This window comes from Panulirus ornatus, chromosome 14 (genome assembly GCF_036320965.1).
Source record: "Panulirus ornatus isolate Po-2019 chromosome 14, ASM3632096v1, whole genome shotgun sequence".
Taxonomy (NCBI): Eukaryota; Metazoa; Arthropoda; class Malacostraca; order Decapoda; family Palinuridae; genus Panulirus; species Panulirus ornatus.
In genome coordinates this window covers 9,077,301-9,097,300 of record NC_092237.1, presented here as the reverse complement: position 1 = coordinate 9,097,300, position 20,000 = coordinate 9,077,301, and the positions used below count along the sequence as shown (strand labels likewise).

The window sequence follows — 20,000 nt, the reverse complement described above, 5'->3', positions numbered from 1 at the left end:
CTCCCCAAGAAAAAATCATGATTATATTCTTAAGAAAAAAATCGTGATTATATTCTTCCCAAGAGAAAATCGTGATTATTTTCTTCCCCAAGACAAAATTATGATTATTTTCTTAAGAAAAAAATCGTGATTATATTCTTCCCAAGAGAAAATCGTGATTATTTTCTTCCCCAAGACAAAATTATGATTATTTTCTCCCCAAGAAAAAATCATGATTATTTTCTTAAGAAAAAAATCGTGATTATTTTCTTGCCCAAGAAAAAATTATGATTATTTTCTTCCCAAGAAAAAATCATGATTGTTTTCTTGCCCAAGAAAAAATTATGATTATATTCTTCCCAAGAGAAAATCGTGATTATTTTCTTCCCAAGAAAAAATTATAATTATTTTCTTCCCAAGAAAAATTCATGATTATTTTCTTCCCAAGAAAAAATTATAATTATTTTCTTCCCAAGAAAAAAAAATTATAATTATTTTCTTCCCAAGAAAAAAATCATGATTATTTCCCCCCCCCCCCCCCCCCCCCCCCAAGAAAAACTCATGATTTTTTTTTTTTTCTTCCTTTCATTCACGTTCGGACACGGGACGAGGCGCGCGCGTGCTGGCGAGCTTTCACCAATCTGGGCTCCATTATTTTCCCCTGGTTTATCTCTGAAACATAACAACGCTGATGGCTCCTGGGCTGAGTTGAATCTGTAATGAGACGATGGGCGGCAAGAAGATATAGCAAGGAGGACATATATATATATATATATATATATATATATATATATATATATATATAAAGGACACACATCATCAGACCAACACACGTATATATATATATATATATATATATATATATATATATATATATATATATATATATATATATATATATATATATATATTTTTTTTTTTTTTTCAAACTATTCGCCATTTCCCGCGTTAGCGAGGTAGCGTTAAGAACTAAGGACTGGGCCATTGAGGGAATATCCTCACCTGGCCCCTTTCTCTGTTCCTTCTTTTGGAAAATTAAAAAAAATTGAGAGGGGAGGATTTCCAGCCCCCCGCTCCCTCCCCTTTTAGTCGCCTTCTACGACACGCAGGGAATACGTGGGAAGTATTCTTTCTCCCCTATCCCCAGGGAAAAATATATATATATATATATATATATATATTTTCGCCCCCTCCCCCACCCTATGATCCACTTCCGCTTCCATGGTTCCATCCGCTGCCAGATCCACTCCCAGATATCTAAAACACTTCACTTCCTCCAGTTTTTCTCCATTCAAACTCACCTCCCAATTGACTTAACCCTCAACCCTACTGTACCTAATAACCTTGCTCTTATTCACATTTACTCTTAACTTTCTTCTTCCACACACTTTACCAAACTCAGTCACCAGCTTCTGCAGTTTCTCACATGAATCAGCCACCAGCGCTGTATCATCAGCGAACAAAAACTGACTCACTTCCCAAGCTCTCTCATCCCCAACAGACTTCATACTTGCCCCTCTTTCCAAAACTCTTGCATTTACCTCCCTAACAACCCCATCCATAAACAAATTAAACAACCATGGAGACATCACACACCCCTGCCGCAAACCTACATTCACTGAGAACCAATCACTTTCCTCTCTTCCTACACGTACGCATGCCTTACATCCTCGATAAAAACTTTTCACTGCTTCTAACAACTTTCCTCCCACACCATATATTCTTAATACCTTCCACAGAGCATCTCTATCAACTCTATCATATGCCTTCTCCAGATCCATGAATGCTACATACAAATCCATTTGCTTTTCTAAGTATTTCTCACATACATTCTTCAAAGCAAACACCTGATCCACACATCCTCTACCACTTCAGAAAAATAGATTTCCTTCAAAACCTTATAATAAGAGTTATTTTTCATGCTGAACACAGATCTGGGGTTAAAGTATCGTTACGTCAACTATATGACCATTTAGCAAACTGTTAAATGGCGACAATTTTAGGCATTATTTGACAATTCGCATTGTATTTACTAGGCATCTATCGGTAACTAAGACCATTATTATATATTTTCCATGATTATTTTTTTGTATTGAAGAATTTTAATATATCATATTCCCGATAAGAAAGAACAATTTTTTTGAGCTGAAAAATGCCCTGAACCCACGATTTTTGATATTCTTCTCAGAAAAATAGATTTCCTTCAAAACCTCATAATAAGGGTTATTTTTCATGTTGAACACAGATCTGGGGTTGAAATATCGTTATTTCAACTATATGACCATTTAGTAATCTGTTAAATGAGGACAATTTTGAGGTATTATTTAACCATTCGCATTGTATTTACTGGGCATGTATCGGTAAGTAAGGGCATTATGATATATTTTCCGTGATTATTTCTAGTATAGAAGAGTTTCAATATCTTATACATCAATTTAGAGAGAAAAATGTTTTTGAGCTGAAAAATACCCTGAACTATTACCCACGATTTTTACTATTTTTCTCAGAAAAATAGATTTCCTTCAAAACCTCATAATAAGGGTTATTATTCATGTTGAACACAGATGTGGGGTTGAAATATCGTTATTTCAACTATATGACCATTTACTAATCTGTTAAATGACGACAATTTTTAAGTATTAATTGACCATTCGCATTGTCTTTACTGGGCATATATCTGTAACTATGAGTGTTATGATATATTTTCCATGAGTATTTCTAGTATAGAAGAGTTTCAATATCTTATATATCAATTTAGAGAGAAAAAGTTTTTTGAGCTGAAAAATACCCTGAACTATTACCCACGATTTTTACTATTTTTCTCAGAAAAATAGATTTCCTTCAAAACCTCATAATAAGGGTTATTTTTCATGTTGAACACAGATCTGGGGTTGAAATATCGTTATTTCAACTATATGACCATTTAGTAATCTGTTAAATGACGACAATTTTGAAGTATTATTTGACCATTCGCATTGTATTTACTGGGCATGTATCTGTAACTAAGAGTATTATGATATATTTTCCATGACTATTTCTAGTATAGAAGAGTTTCAATATCTTATAATTATATTTAGAGAGAAAAAGTTTTTTGAGCTGAAAAATACCCTGAACTATTACCCACGATTTTTACTATTTTTCTCAGAAAAATAGATTTCCTTCAAAACCTCATAATAAGGGTTATTTTTCATGTTGAACACAGATCTGGGGTTGAAATATCGTTATTTCAACTATATGACCATTTAGTAATCTGTTAAATGACGACAATTTTGAAGTATTATTTGACCATTCGCATTGTATTTACTGGGCATGTATCGGTAAGTAAGAGCATTATGATATATTTTCCATGATTATTTCTAGTATAGAAGAGTTTCAATATCTTATATATCAATTTAGAGAGAAAAAGTTTTTTGAGCTGAAAAATACCCTGAACTATTACCCACGATTTTTACTATTTTTCTCAGAAAAATAGATTTCCTTCAAAACCTCATAATAAGGGTTATTTTTCATGTTGAACACAGATCTGGGGTTGAAATATCGTTATTTCAACTATATGACCATTTAGTAATCTGTTAAATGACGACAATTTTGAAGTATTATTTGACCATTCGCATTGTATTTACTGGGCATGTATCTGTAACTATGAGTATTATGATATATTTTCCATGATTATTTCTAGTATAGAAGAGTTTCAATATCTTATATATCAATTTAGAGAGAAAAAGTTTTTTGAGCTGAAAAATACCCTGAACTATTACCCACGATTTTTACTATTTTTCTCAGAAAAATAGATTTCCTTCAAAACCTCATAATAAGGGTTATTTTTCATGTTGAACACAGATCTGGGGTTGAAATATCGTTATTTCAACTATATGACCATTTAGTAATCTGTTAAATGACGACAATTTTGAAGTATTATTTGACCATTCGCATTGTATTTACTGGGCATGTATCGGTAAGTAAGAGCATTATGATATATTTTCCATGATTATTTCTAGTATAGAAGAGTTTCAATATCTTATATTTACATTTAGAGAGAAAAAGTTTTTTGAGCTGAAAAATACCCTGAACTATTACCCACGATTTTTACTATTTTTCTCAGAAAAATAGATTTCCTTCAAAACCTCATAATAAGGGTTATTTTTCATGTTGAACACAGATCTGGGGTTGAAATATCGTTATTTCAACTATATGACCATTTAGTAATCTGTTAAATGACGACAATTTTGAAGTATTATTTGACCATTCGCATTGTATTTACTGGGCATGTATCGGTAAGTAAGAGCATTATGATATATTTTCCATGATTATTTCTAGTATAGAAGAGTTTCAATATCTTATATATCAATTTAGAGAGAAAAAGTTTTTTGAGCTGAAAAATACCCTGAACTATTACCCACGATTTTTACTATTTTTCTTTCTCAGAAAAATAGATTTCCTTCAAAACCTCATAATAAGGGTTATTTTTCATGTTGAACACAGATCTGGGGTTGAAATATCGTTATTTCAACTATATGACCATTTAGTAATCTGTTAAATGACGACAATTTTGAAGTATTATTTGACAATTCGCATTGTATTTACTGGGCATGTATCGGTAACTAAGAGCATTATGATATATTTTCCATGATTATTTCTAGTATAGAAGAGTTTCAATATCTTATATATCAATTTAGAGAGAAAAAGTTTTTTGAGCTGAAAAATACCCTGAACTATTACCCACGATTTTTACTATTTTTCTCAGAAAAATAGATTTCCTTCAAAACCTCATAATAAGGGTTATTTTTCATGTTGAACACAGATCTGGGGTTGAAATATCGTTATTTCAACTATATGACCATTTAGTAATCTGTTAAATGACGACAATTTTGAAGTATTATTTGACCATTCGCATTGTATTTACTGGGCATGTATCTGTAACTATGAGTATTATGATATATTTTCCATGACTATTTCTAGTATAGAAGAGTTTCAATATCTTATATATCAATTTAGAGAGAAAAAGTTTTTTGAGCTGAAAAATACCCTGAACTATTACCCACGATTTTTACTATTTTTCTCAGAAAAATAGATTTCCTTCAAAACCTCATAATAAGGGTTATTTTTCATGTTGAACACAGATCTGGGGTTGAAATATCGTTATTTCAACTATATGACCATTTAGTAATCTGTTAAATGACGACAATTTTGAAGTATTATTTGACCATTCGCATTGTATTTACTGGGCATGTATCTGTAACTATGAGTATTATGATATATTTTCCATGACTATTTCTAGTATAGAAGAGTTTCAATATCTTATATATAATTTAGAGAGAAAAAGTTTTTTGAGCTGAAAAATACCCTGAACTATTACCCACGATTTTTACTATTTTTCTCAGAAAAATAGATTTCCTTCAAAACCTCATAATAAGGGTTATTTTTCATGTTGAACACAGATCTGGGGTTGAAATATCGTTATTTCAACTATATGACCATTTAGTAATCTGTTAAATGACGACAATTTTGAAGTATTATTTGACCATTCGCATTGTATTTACTGGGCATGTATCGGTAACTAAGAGCATTATGATATATTTTCCATGATTATTTCTAGTATAGAAGAGTTTCAATATCTTATATATCAATTTAGAGAGAAAAAGTTTTTTGAGCTGAAAAATACCCTGAACTATTACCCACGATTTTTACTATTTTTCTCAGAAAAATAGATTTCCTTCAAAACCTCATAATAAGGGTTATTTTTCATGTTGAACACAGATCTGGGGTTGAAATATCGTTATTTCAACTATATGACCATTTAGTAATCTGTTAAATGACGACAATTTTGAAGTATTATTTGACCATTCGCATTGTATTTACTGGGCATGTATCTGTAACTATGAGTATTATGATATATTTTCCATGACTATGTCTAGGATAGAAGAGTTTCAATATCTTATATATATATTTAGAGAGAAAAAGTTTTTTGAGCTGAAAAATACCCTGAACTATTACCCACGATTTTTACTATTTTTCTCAGAAAAATAGATTTCCTTCAAAACCTCATAATAAGGGTTATTTTTCATGTTGAACACAGATCTGGGGTTGAAATATCGTTATTTCAACTATATGACCATTTAGTAATCTGTTAAATGACGACAATTTTGAAGTATTATTTGACCATTCGCATTGTATTTACTGGGTATGTATCTGCAACTATGAGTATTATGATATATTTTCCATGACTATTTCTAGTATAGAAGAGTTTCAATATCTTATATATCAATTTAGAGAGAAAAAGTTTTTTGAGCTGAAAAATACCCTGAACTATTACCCACGATTTTTACTATTTTTCTCAGAAAAATAGATTTCCTTCAAAACCTCATAATAAGGGTTATTTTTCATGTTGAACACAGATCTGGGGTTGAAATATCGTTATTTCAACTATATGACCATTTAGTAATCTGTTAAATGACGACAATTTTGAAATATTATTTGACCATTCGCATTGTATTTACTGGGCATGTATCGGTAAGTAAGAGCATTATGATATATTTTCCATGATTATTTCTAGTATAGAAGAGTTTCAATATCTTATATATCATTTTAGAGAGAAAAAGTTTTTTGAGCTGAAAAATACCCTGAACTATTACCCACGATTTTTACTATTTTTCTCAGAAAAGTAGATTTCCTTCAAAACCTCATAATAAGGGTTATTTTTCATGTTGAACACAGATCTGGGGTTGAAATATCGTTATTTCAACTATATGACCATTTAGTAATCTGTTAAATGACGACAATTTTGAAGTATTATTTGACCATTCGCATTGTATTTACTGGGCATGTATCGGTAACTAAGAGCATTATGATATATTTTCCATGATTATTTCTAGTATAGAAGAAATTCAATATCTTATATTTATATTTAGAGAGAAAAAGTTTTTTGAGCTCAAAAATACCCTGAACTATTACCCACGATTTTTACTATTTTTCTCAGAAAAATAGATTTCCTTCAAAACCTCATAATAAGGGTTATTTTTCATGCTGAACACAGATCTGGGGTTAAAATATCGTTAGGTTAACTTTATGACCATTTAGTAATCTGTTAAACGACGACAATTTTGAAGTATTATTTGACCATTCGCATTGTATTTACTGGGCAAGTATCGGTAAGTAAGAGCATTATGATATATTTTCCATGATTATTTCTAGTATAGAAGAGTTTCAATAGCTTATATATCAATTTAGAAAGAAAAAGTTTTTTGAGGTGAAAAATACCCTGAACTATTACCCACGATTTTTACTATTTTTCTCAGAAAAATAGATTTCCTTCAAAACCTCATAATAAGGGTTATTTTTCATGTTGAACACAGATATGGGGTTGAAATATCATTATTTCAACTATATGACCATTTAGTAATCTGTTAAATGACGACAATTTTGAAGTTTTATTTGACCATTCGCATTGTATTTCCTGGGTATGTGTCTGTAACTATGAGTATTATGATATATTTTCCATGACTATGTCTAGAATAGAAGAGTTTCAATATCTTATATTTATATTTAGAGAGAAAAAGTTTTTTGAGCTGAAAAATACCCTGAACTATTACCCACGATTTTTACTATTTTTCTCAGAAAAATAGATTTCCTTCAAAACCTCATAATAAGGGTTATTTTTCATGTTGAACACAGATCTGGGGTTGAAATATCGTTATTTCAACTATATGACCATTTAGTAATCTGTTAAATGACGACAATTTTGAAGTATTATTTGACCATTCGCATTGTATTTACTGGGCATGTATCTGTAACTAAGAGTATTATGATATATTTTCCATGACTATTTCTAGTATAGAAGAGTTTCAATATCTTATATATCAATTTAGAGAGAAAAAGTTTTTTGAGCTGAAAAATACCCTGAACTATTACCCACGATTTTTACTATTTTTCTCAGAAAAATAGATTTCCTTCAAAACCTCATAATAAGGGTTATTTTTCATGTTGAACACAGATCTGGGGTTGAAATATCGTTATTTCAACTATATGACCATTTAGTAATCTGTTAAATGACGACAATTTTGAAGTATTATTTGACCATTCGCATTGTATTTACTGGGCATGTATCTGTAACTATGAGTATTATGATATATTTTCCATGATTATTTCTAGTATAGAAGAGTTTCAATATCTTATATTTATATTTAGAGAGAAAAAGTTTTTTGAGCTGAAAAATACCCTGAACTATTACCCACGATTTTTACTATTTTTCTCAGAAAAATAGATTTCCTTCAAAACCTCATAATAAGGGTTATTTTTCATGTTGAACACAGATCTGGGGTTGAAATATCGTTATTTCAAGTATATGACCATTTAGTAATCTGTTAAATGACTACAATTTTGAAGTATTATTTGACCATTCGCATTGTATTTATTGGTCATGTATCTGTAACTATGAGTATTATGATATATTTTCCATGATTATTTCTAGTATAGAAGAGTTTCAATATCTTATATATCAATTTAGAGAGAAAAAGTTTTTTGAGTTGAAGAATACCCAGAACTATTACCTACGATTTTTACTATTTTTCTCAGAAAAATAGATTTCCTTCAGAACCTCATAATAAGGGTTATTTTTCATGCTGAACACAGATCTGGGGTTGAAATATCGTCAGTTATGAGGTTATTATGAGGTTGTACTGACGCCTGGTTATTATGAGGTTGTACTGACGCCTGGTTATTATGAGGTTGTACATCTCAGTGGCGATTCTGATCCACTAGACGTTTGAGCGAGGCTGGCAACACGTACAGACTCTTGCACGTTCCTACAAACCTTTCGTCCCTGTGTGTGTGGAAATGTCTGGGAATTGTACCGTGTGACGTGGGATGTCATCCTCCCCTCACAGGCTCAACCTCCAGAAAAGTATCTGGGAAAGACCTAGTGACCTATCGTTCCCTTCGCCCCAAGGGCTACTTTCCCCTCATGGTCCGTGCCACCTCGGGTGATGGCAGTCTCTAACCCCTAGGGCCTGGGTGAGGGACTTCGACAGGCAGTGACCGACCCCGGAAGACGTCAACGTCTCATATGACACTAAGTGACACGAGAGGTCGCCACGTCACCCTATCCCGTCAGGGGTCAATCAGCCGAACCCTCATCTCCATACCGTCTTGGGTAGGAGAGGCGTCACCTAACGGGACACGGACACGACCCTTGAAGAGCACAGATTTTGCCATATAGGTTATCCCTCGTAACTTATACTCGACACCACTGCAGCATCACGGCCTCCTCCTCCTTCGCCGCCTCTACCACCACCACAGCCCTCAACACTTATCAGCCACTGCTGCCGTTACCCCTACCTCACAAGCCTCCGGCACCAGCACCGCCACATCTACCTCGATCGCCACCAGCAGGTCCATGACACCATCCCCACCACTCCAACGTACCACAGGACCAGGGTTTTCCCTCCACCACAGTTGCCACTACATCACCGCCAGGAGGAAGAGGCACCACCCCCCCCTCACCCACCCACACCATCACAACCAAAAACATATCCAACCACGCCAGTAATAACCCCCAATACCCCACACCACCACCACCACACCACACTACCACCCGTCCACCACGTACCACCATCACACCCTTAACCCCAGGCTACCACGTTCCACAGACAGCTAATTAAAGGTACAACAGACAAACATGTTATTTGGTCTCCTTAGAACAGGTCTTTTGCCTCATTTAATTATTTGGCTCCGACCTCGTGACACACACACACACACACACACACACACACACACACACATGTGTTGTTTAGATTTCGATTCTCGGTAGAGGGAGAACCCATGAACCGCCGTGGTATAGTGGTCAAGGTTGCTGCTTTGGAATCTCACAGGAAAGAGACAGAGTTCGAATCCCGGATTCGACGGACAGGTCACAGCCAACCCGGTTGACGACCCCCCTCATCATTTTCTGTCCACTGAAATAAAAAGTAGACTTAGACAGGGTGTCACAGACCGTGTACCACAGAGAGAGACAGTGGCACAGACACGGATCACAGACGAGGCATGTAGCATGTCAACTGAGATAGAAATCCACAGACTAATTTGCAGGACAGATGGACAGACTGCCCCCAAGAATACCATTGGCAGACCCAGACCCATCTAGACAGACAGCCATAGACAGAAAGACGGGCAAGTGAAGAACAGGACAGAGGAACAGGCGAAGCAGTGTGAGGATGGGACGCCGTACAAGCCATTGTCAGGGGCTGTAGGGCAGAACCCTCCGGGAGAAATACATATAGATGAAGGAGGGAGGGAAGGCAGCCATGTCGTACGGCTCGGTCGGAATATCTCGCAGTTGACGTATCCATATTCTTTTGAGTTCCTTCACAGTGGTGGGGCCTGGATGAGGAAGAGGACGAGGAGGAGGAGGAAGAAGAGAGGGAGGAGGAGGAGTAGGAGTAGCAGGAGCAGCATTCTAAAAAGAGAATGAGGAAGAGGAGGAGGAGGAGGAGGAAGAAGAGAGGGAGAAGGAGGAGTAGGAGTAGCAGGAGCAGCATTCTAAGAAGATAATGAGGAAGAGGAGGAGGAGGAGGAGACAATGTGCGAACAATCGTGTGTTAGCAAGTCGGGAGTCTAGGGCCACCGGAAGACAGAACACTGCTCTGGAAATATCTTATCTTATCTTATCTTATCTTATCTTATCTTATCTCTATAAGGAATGTATGAAAGATATTCTCCTGGGATGGAGGATCCTTGCCATTTTGTCTTGTGTACTCCGAGCCAGGAGGGAGAGAGGTCCCTCACAGGAGCGAGAGAGATGATGATCATGATGATGATAATGATGATGATGATGATGATAATAATGATGATGATGATGATGATGGTGATGGCCTCGTTCATCATCGCATAGGAGATGGAAGGAAGGAGAGGCGGTCGACTCGGTCACGGAAGGAACTCCTCCTCCTCGTCCTCACTCTTCACTGGAACGCGCGATACAGCTCCAGCTTTTCAGTCCCTCACCTCCTAGCTGGTAACTCCCGCCTGAAGTGTGGTTCATCTTAGGAGCTCCTGTAGCCGGTGCTGAAATCCTAGTCAGTCCCACGTCCTGAAGATGTGTCACATACACACACACACACACACACACACGCTGTATATATATATATATATATATATATATATATATATATATATATATATATATATATATATATATATATATATATGTATATATATATACTATATATATATATATATATATATATATATATATATATATATATATATATATATATATATATATATATATATATATATATGTGTGTGTGTGTGTGTGTGTGTGTGTGTGTGTGTGTGTGTGCGTATCAACCCAAAAGTCCCCAGAAGTGATTACAAGCGTAACCTTATTTCAAGGTGACAATTAGTGTCACTAATTAGAGTGAGGTAAGGTAATTCCCCGGTTCTCGCCATCCCAGGTTACGGATCCTTCTGATTTCTGACCCAAGGGGTGAAAAAAAAAAGAAAAAAAAGAATATATCTGTGCATCACTGCCTTTATCAGCGGCTCCACGGTAATGTGGGGGCTAATTTTGCCCTTTACGTCCAACTGCGAGAATATGAGAGCCAAAAAAGAGAATCTGTTGAAAAGGCATTTATTTTTTTTTTTCCCTCCTTTCTATCTATAATGAGGCGAAATGAGACATTACCCAAAGGCGAGAGGAGAGAGAGAGAGAGAGAGAGAGAGAGAGAGAGAGAGAGAGAGAGAGGGGGGGGGGAGAGAGAGAGAGAGAGGGGAGAGAGAGAGAGAGAGAGAGAGAGAGAGAGAGAGAGAGAGAGAGAGAGAGAGAGAGAGAGAGAGAGAGACAGAGAGGATATATATATATATATATATATATATATATATATATATATATATATATAGAGAGAGAGAGAGAGAGAGAGAGAGAGAGAGAGAAAGATGTATGTATTCGGTACGTACGTTGTAAGGTGGTCGCGATGGACGAGGGAGCCAACGTATTGTGGGAGGGAGCGTTGAAGACATCTGCTAACTTCGGAGAGGCGAGATGGACCGACATCAAGAGACGTAGGGCCGTGGGAAAGGGATGGGAAATGAAAGGCGATGAAGTTGGGCACCGGGCGAGGCAGGAGGAGCGCTGTTGTCCTATGGCAGTTGGTGTCATATGACACGTTGACGTGCCATGTATTTTATCTTTTTACGGCCACCGTGACATATTACGTCTCAGGCCTTTGACAACCTGTGTCATATGACACCTTCCACCACCTCCCACCTCCTCCTCCTTCCCCGACAGGCGTTTCCATATGACACCTTACCCTTTTCACCCCCCCCCCCCGACTGGTACTGTGTCACATGACACCCACTGTGTCATATGACGCCCAGTCCCAGACTACCACCCCCCCACAATGTCATATGACTCCCTGCCCCGACACCTTGTGTCATATGACACCCTGCCCCGACATCTTGGGTCATATGACTCCCTGCCCCGACATCTTTGTGTCATATGACTCCCTGCCCCGACATCTTGTGTCATATGACTCCCTGCCCCGACACCTTGTGTCATATAACTCCCTGCCCCGACATCTTGGAGTCATATGACTCCCTGCCCCGACATCTTGTGTCATATGACTCCCTGCCCCGACATCTTGGTGTCATATGACTCCCTGCCCCGACATCTTGTGTCATATAACTCCCTGCCCCGACATCTTGTGTCATATTACTCCCTGCCCCGACATCTTGGTGTCATATGACTCCCTGCCCCGACATCTTGTGTCATATTACTCCCTGCCCCGACATCTTGGTGTCATATGACTCCCTGCCCCGACATCTTGTGTCATATGACTCCCTGCCCCGACACCTTGTGTCATATGACACCCTGCCCCGACATCTTGTGTCATATGACTCCTTGCCCCGACATCTTGGTGTCATATAACACCATGCCCCGACATCTTGTGTCATATGACTCCCTGCCCCTACATCTTGTGTCATATTACTCCCTGCCCCGACATCTTGGTGTCATATGACTCCCTGCCCCGACATCTTGTGTCATATGACTCCCTGCCCCGACATCTTGTGTCATATGACTCCCTGCCCCGACATCTTGGTGTCATATGACTCCCTGCCCCGACATCTTGTGTCATATGACTCCCTGCCCCGACATCTTGTGTCATATGACTCCCTGCCCCGACATCTTGGTGTCATATGACACCATGCCCTGGACACCCGGCGTGTCTGGAGCGGGGGGGGGGGGCTCCTCCCTCCCCACCTGCCCCTGCCACGGGCTCTCGTTCATATCGACCTACAGACAAAGTTACGACGCCTCTGAATATTTCATATCCCGACAGATTCTGCCACCGTTTGAGGCCCAAATGATATTATATCCATAAAACCCTCCCTGGTGTCTGCTCTAGCCTGCCTCCTCTCTTTCTCTTTGGTCTGTGTCCCTCTGTAATGTCTGCTTTTTGGTCTCTGTCCCTCCCTCATGTCTGCTCTGGTCTCTGTCCCTCCGTAATGTTTGCTCTCTCTCTCTCTCTCTCTCTCTCTCTCTCTCTCTCTCTCTCTCTCTCTCTCTCTCTCTCTCTCTCTCTCTCTCTCTCTCTCTCTTTCAGGACAAGCAACAGGCAGACACTGATGTAAGACTCAGAGAGAGAGAGAGAGAGAGAGAGAGAGAGAGAGAGAGAGAGAGAGAGAGAGTATAGATGGATCGTTACAGTGGCAATAATTTTCACCTCCATCAGAGCGGTGCTGGTATTCGGAGGACCCCCCCCCCCCCCCCCTTACACATCCCCACTGCACTCCCCCTACTCATCCCCCATCCCACCCTACGTTCCCCCCCCCCCCCCCACACACACACACACACACACACACACATCTCCTGTCACCCGCACACAATGCACTCTTACCTCGGTGCCTCCGGCTCACCAGTATCAAAAGTCGTATGTACCTTGGCCATCTATCCATCTATCCATCTATACATCCATCCATCAGTCCATCTACTCATCTATCCATCAGTCCATCTGTTCATCTATCCATCGATCCATCTATTCATCCATCCATCAGTTCTTAAGTCCATTATCCATATACCCATCAGTCCAACTATTCATCCATCTATCCATCTATCCATCCATCATTATCACCTCAGTTCCCACTGGCGTGTGAGGTAGGCTCGGAGTGTATATACATGTGCTCGTCAACCACAGACATTACCAAATGCCAGAGTACAGCTCTCCATACGCCACACGTATGACATGACAGTGGAGAAACCCTCTGTCTTACTCGTCCAAAGTCCCCTGTGGTGTCTCTGGGGAAATGTATCTTGACATGCGCCACCTCGCTGATGCGGGAAACAGCGATGAAGTACGATGAATAAGTTGGTAGTTGAATAAGTAGAGTTTGGACTTCAAAGTTTGAATTCCTGTGTGTCATTAAAGTTTTAAGTAGAGACTTTTAAGGTGAGAAGAAATAATTAGCGAGTTAACTCCAGTGTGATGATTGTCTTTAGAATATAAAAATGAGTAAGTAATGACAGGTTATACACTGGGGTGTTACCGGACTCCCCCTGCAAGGGGTTACACTGCTGGTAACGAGTCACCTTCGGCCAGGTTGTATCACTGTCAGCGGGCAAAGAGGAATACTGTCTCGTTTGAGATCCTTCTCACTCTAAGAGAGTCCACCTCTCTCCCCTGCACTGGGAGGAAGAGAGGAAGAGGAAGAGGAGGAGGAGGAGGAAGAGGAAGAGGAGGAAGAAGAGGAAGAGGAAGAGGAAGAGGAGGAAGAAGAGGAAGAGGAAGAGGAGGAGGAGGAGGAGGCCCTTCTTCCTCAGCGGAGAGCGTTAAGAGGAGCGATTGTGAGAGATGTCAGCAAGACCCTGGGTGTTGTTGGTGTTTAGAGAACCCTTGCTTGCAAGAAATGTAAAAGAAAAAAAGAAAAAAGAAGAAAACGAAAGACATTTACGGAAACCTCGATAAGAGAACCTCGACTAGAAACTCTCTCTCTCTCTCTCTCTCTCTCTCTCTCTCTCTCTCTCTCTCTCTCTCTCTCTCTCTCTCTCTCTCCCGGAAGAGGAGGAGATCCTAAGACGACTGGACGATGCGCTCGTTCTCTCTCTCTCTCTCTCTCTCTCTCTCTCTCTCTCTCTCTCTCTCTCTCTCTCTCTCTCTCTCTCTCTCTCTCTCCTCTCCCTCCCCGCGCCCTCGGAAGAGGAGGAGATCCTAACACGACTGGAAGATGCGCTCAGATCCTCCCTTGTTGAAGAAGAGCAAGTCTCTTCAAAGGGGCGGCGGTGTAGGGTCCGTTGTCATTATCCTGACAGACCGTCTGTCGATCCGGAAGCTGAAGTGTCGTTCGTCCAAAATGGAAAGAACTCCCCCCGAGCACCCTGGTGGGAGCACTAGCCTGGGTAGATGTCTCCGGTGATGACATCTACCGGGACTCCTGGGTAGATAGATATCTCCGGTGATGACATCTACCGGGACTCTTGGGTAGATATCTCCGGTGATGACATCTACCGGGACTCCTGGGTAGATATCTCCGGTGATGACATCTACCGGGACTCCTGGGTAGATATCTCCGGTGAGGACATCTACTGGGACTCCTGGGTAGATATCTATCTCCGGTGATGACATCTACTGGGACTCCTGGGTAGATAGATATCTCCGGTGATGACATCTACCGGGACTCCTGGGCTTTGAGAATCCCTTCCCTTAGAAGGAAGGCAGGAAAACTGGAATATCTCGCCCGAAGAATGAAGCCTGGAAACTCCAGCGAAAGAAGCCAGCCAGCCTTTTAAACTCCCCATCTGGAAACTCCAGCGGAGGAGGCCAGCCAGCCTTTTTAAACCCCCCATCTGGAAATGTGGTGTTCAAAGCAAGCGTGGACTGCCTGGGCGATGAGCCACCTCGTGAAGAACGACAGGAAAGCGGTGCCGGAAAGCCTGGCTTGATGGACCATCCCGTCGAGTGTGACAGAGAGGAACTGGTCTGGAAATCTTACTGGAAGGGCTGGAGTTGGAGACGCTCTCCAGGGAAGTGTTCCTATCATATCATGGCGAGGTTGGCAACCGGGGGGTCACGCAACTCTAAGTTCTCGTGTGTTGCTGGAAGCGGCCATGAACTCCCTGGATCCCAATTTCTTTCTTTCCTTAGTTTACCTTTTCCATCGCGACTTCCTGACCCCAGCAGGCTATGTGATGATCATTACCACACGCCAAAATGACACTCGTTGTCAGTACGCATAGCGATGTTTCTTACCGTAGATAACACAGAGGTTTATCCTTATTATCATCTTATTATCTTGACCTTACAAGACCTACCATCGTCATCTCACAGGGCCTGATATCTTGACCTCACAGTGCCTGAGACTTTGACCTCGCAAGATCTGGTGTCCCATATTTGACACCTAATCCTCTGTATCTGACACCTTGACCTAAATAAACCTGATACCCTGACCTCACTACATCTGACACGGTATTATATTAGGACCTGATACCATAAGCCCCTTATACCTGACAGACTGACCTTTATGGACCTTGACCTCGGTAGACTTAACGCCTTGACCTCAGATGACCTTGCATAAACCTTGACTTCACTCAGTGTGGCAGAATCAGTTCATTTCCTTTGATGAAACAGTCCAAAGATATGTTATTTCTAACGTGATCAACTTCCTTGTGATAACACATCTTGTAAACAAAATGTTTCTGACCTTGGTACCTCTATAGTAACAAGTTTGTCTCTTCTGTACCTCTGGGGTGGAAGTGCATTACAACGTTGTTGTGGCTTCGCTAAACCAGAAGTGAGATTGTAACTGAATGCAGACGTTAATGTTACACATTTTCTTCTCCTCATAATTGAATGTCTGACAGTCACTTACTCTTCCACAGGCTGAGGGAAGCTATGCTGGAAGCCAGACGCCCGACCCCGACCTTGTGAGGTGAGTCAGGACCTTCTACGTATGGGGTGCGTGGACGGAGGAGCTCTTTCCTCGGATGAGTGAGTAGAGTGGTGGTAGAGGGAGGGAGGAAGGAGGGAGGGCTTCCCTCCATAAGCGAGGGGTGAGGAAAGTTGTCTCTGTCGTTTCAAGGGAGGGATGGGAGATAGGGGGATCACCTTGTACGAATATACGATTGGAGGGGAAAAGACGATAGGTAAAGTCCCCTCCCACCCCTTCACCTCACGAGTGTACACACCAGTAGTTATTGAGCATCACACTGACGCCTTCCCACAAGGCTGGCTGACGGTGTGTCCAGCCGACACGCGGCATCGCTCAGTAGGAGCTCTGTAGTGTCCCACACTACCCAGCCTCGCAGGGGCATTACCTGTACCCACACACGAGGTCTTGCCATCTAGCGAGTGTGGACGTCTGGACTCGCGCTTCTGTGATGACGCTGCTTCACGTGTCTCGCTCACTCTCACCTTTCTCACAGTCTTCATCTCACGCCGAGGTCAGGTACCTCCTGACCTACCTGACCTCCCTCCGCGGGCCAACGGGTCTGACCCGACAGGTGATTGTGTTTTGACCGATGATTATGTCAGTGATAGTTGGGTTGTTATCACTTCGTCGTCTCTGCAGTTCTATGACATTTGGGAAATGTTCTCTGTTGCACAGGAATCCTTCGAGGTCCGCCACCTGTACCTCCCTCTCTCCATGTACCACATGACGGTGGGTGTCCCTACCTCCTCTTCTCCTCCTCCTCCTCCTCCTCCTCTCTCCTCCTCCTCTTCCTCCTCACCATCATCATCATCATCATCATCATCCTCCTCCTCCCTCTTCCTCATGCCGCGAGACATCGCCATGCACTGCTCATGAAGCCTCGTCAAATACGTCTTCCTGGTCTGGCTGGTCGGCAAGCGTGGCTTATCAGCGTCAGCCACGAGCGAGCCATCTCCCTCTCTCCCACACCCTCCCCACCACTCAACCCCACCACACCTCGTCCACTTCCTCCACCATCACCATCCACCCCCCACACCGAGCAGAAGACCTTCCACCCTCCTCCCACCCACCTCCACCAACTCCCATCCACCATCTACCATCCTCCCACCCTCCTCAGTCTCTCTCCCCTAACCACCTCCCCTACACCGCCCCCATCCCATCATTTCCCCCATCCCGGCTAGCTACAGCCTCCACAATATCACGACCTGAATTCCACCGGCAATCAATATCGACCTACGCAACCCTGACATTTAAATGCAAAGCTGATTACTCGCATGCAGAATTGATGCCTTGTGCTTTGAAGGCAGGCGTTCATGGCTGATGCATGGACGAGCTGTGATAGGGTCTAATGCTGTGGAGTCGATGATGCTGCTGCTACTGCCGCCCCCTTACCACACAACAGGTGCCGGCCCCAGCAAGGTGGTGTGGGAGGACGTGTTCTCGTCTCTTACGACGAGCAGTGTGTGTGTGTGTGTGTGTGTGTGTGTGTGGGGCGGGCAGCAATGGAAGACTTCGACCAGCTCCTCCTCCTCACAGGTAAACTTTAGAGGGTGTAAAAGTAGGGTGACTTCAACAGCCTTCCCTCCTGCCTCGCGATATAACCTTCTCTCTCTCTCTCTCTCTCTCTCTCTCTCTCTCTCTCTCTCTCTCTCTCTCTCTCTCTCTCTCTCTCTCAACTTTAAATGATTTAAAAGTTCATTAATGTCCCAGTCCGGCGCAGGTGATGAAACAAGAAACACAAGAGAGAATATGGAGATAACATAGATGCGATATATTCATTGAAAATGGTTTCGCACATACATACCCCCCTTTGTGGTCTAGAGTGGAGCGTAATTTTGAGAAATAATTTGAAAACATAATTTCTCTTTCAGTGTATGTGGGAGACTTTACTTAGCCAAACATAATTGGCCACTAATTAACTGAAATTTAATTAGAAAACGAGAGCAGACGCTAAATTCTTTTTTTCTCCTGATTTAACTGTTTAGGTTAATTACTACAAAAAGTAATGTATTGTCATGATGGAGAAGCTGTATGTAGGCATAGGTTGGAAGATGCTCATTCCACCTCCATGTGGACTTGACAACACTCATTCCACCTCCATGTGGACCCCTGACACCGCTCATTCCACCTCCATGTGGACTCTTGACAACGCTCATTCCACCTCTATGTGGACTCTTGACAACACTCATTCCGCCTCTATGTGGACTCTTGACAACACTCATTCCACTTCTATGTGGACTTCTGACACCACTCATTCCACCTCCATGTGGACTCTTGACAACACTCATTCCACCTCCATGTGGACTCCTGACAACACTCATTCCACCTCCATGTAGACTCCTGACAACACTCATTCCACCTCCATGTGGACTACTGACAACACTCACTCCACCTCCATGTGGACTCCTGACAACGCTCATTCCACCTCCATGTGGACTACTGACACAGCTCATTCCACCTCCATGTGGACTCCTGACACAGTTCATTCCACCTCCATGTGGACTCCCGACCACTCTCCCCTATCTCGTGTACACAGTCGGAGTTCATGATGCGAACCACATGTGGAGAGCCTTATGACTGAATACAAGACCCAGTAGTCCCTGAGGCCACAAGGCTCCACTGTGACAAGAGTCACCTTCCACTCCACTCCACACTCTTATGCAGTGCCTACTCCCCCACTGCACTCCTCCACCGGACCACGATCGCTCCCACCACTCCTCCACCGGACCACGATCGCTCCCACCACTCCTCCACCAGACCACGATCGCTCCCGCCACTCCTCCACCAGACCACGATCGCTCCCGCCACTCCTCCACCAGACCACGATCGCTCCCACCACTCCTCCACCGGACCACGATCGCTCCCACCACTCCTCCACCAGACCACGATCGCTCCCACCACTCCTCCACCGGACCACGATCGCTCCCACCACTCCTCCACCGGACCACGATCGCTCCCGCCACTCCTCCACCAGACCACGATCGCTCCCGCCACTCCTCCACCAGACCACGATCGCTCCCACCACTCCTCCACCAGACCACGATCGCTCCCACTCTTCTCAAAGGGGAGCGTCGAGCCGCTGTGTGGTCGCTCGCTGGTCGACCAGT

General features: G+C 41.8%; 1 protein-coding gene across 1 annotated transcript in view; it reads left to right on the top strand.

The window, feature by feature from the left end:
- LOC139753067 (uncharacterized) overlaps window positions 1–20,000 on the top strand; it is a 121,924-nt gene that overhangs the window by 59,137 nt on the left and 42,787 nt on the right. Inside the window, exon 2 of the mRNA XM_071669163.1 lies at window positions 16,844–16,893. The gene's annotated coding sequence lies outside the window, so the exon portion shown is untranslated. The remainder of the gene's footprint in view (window positions 1–16,843; window positions 16,894–20,000) is intronic.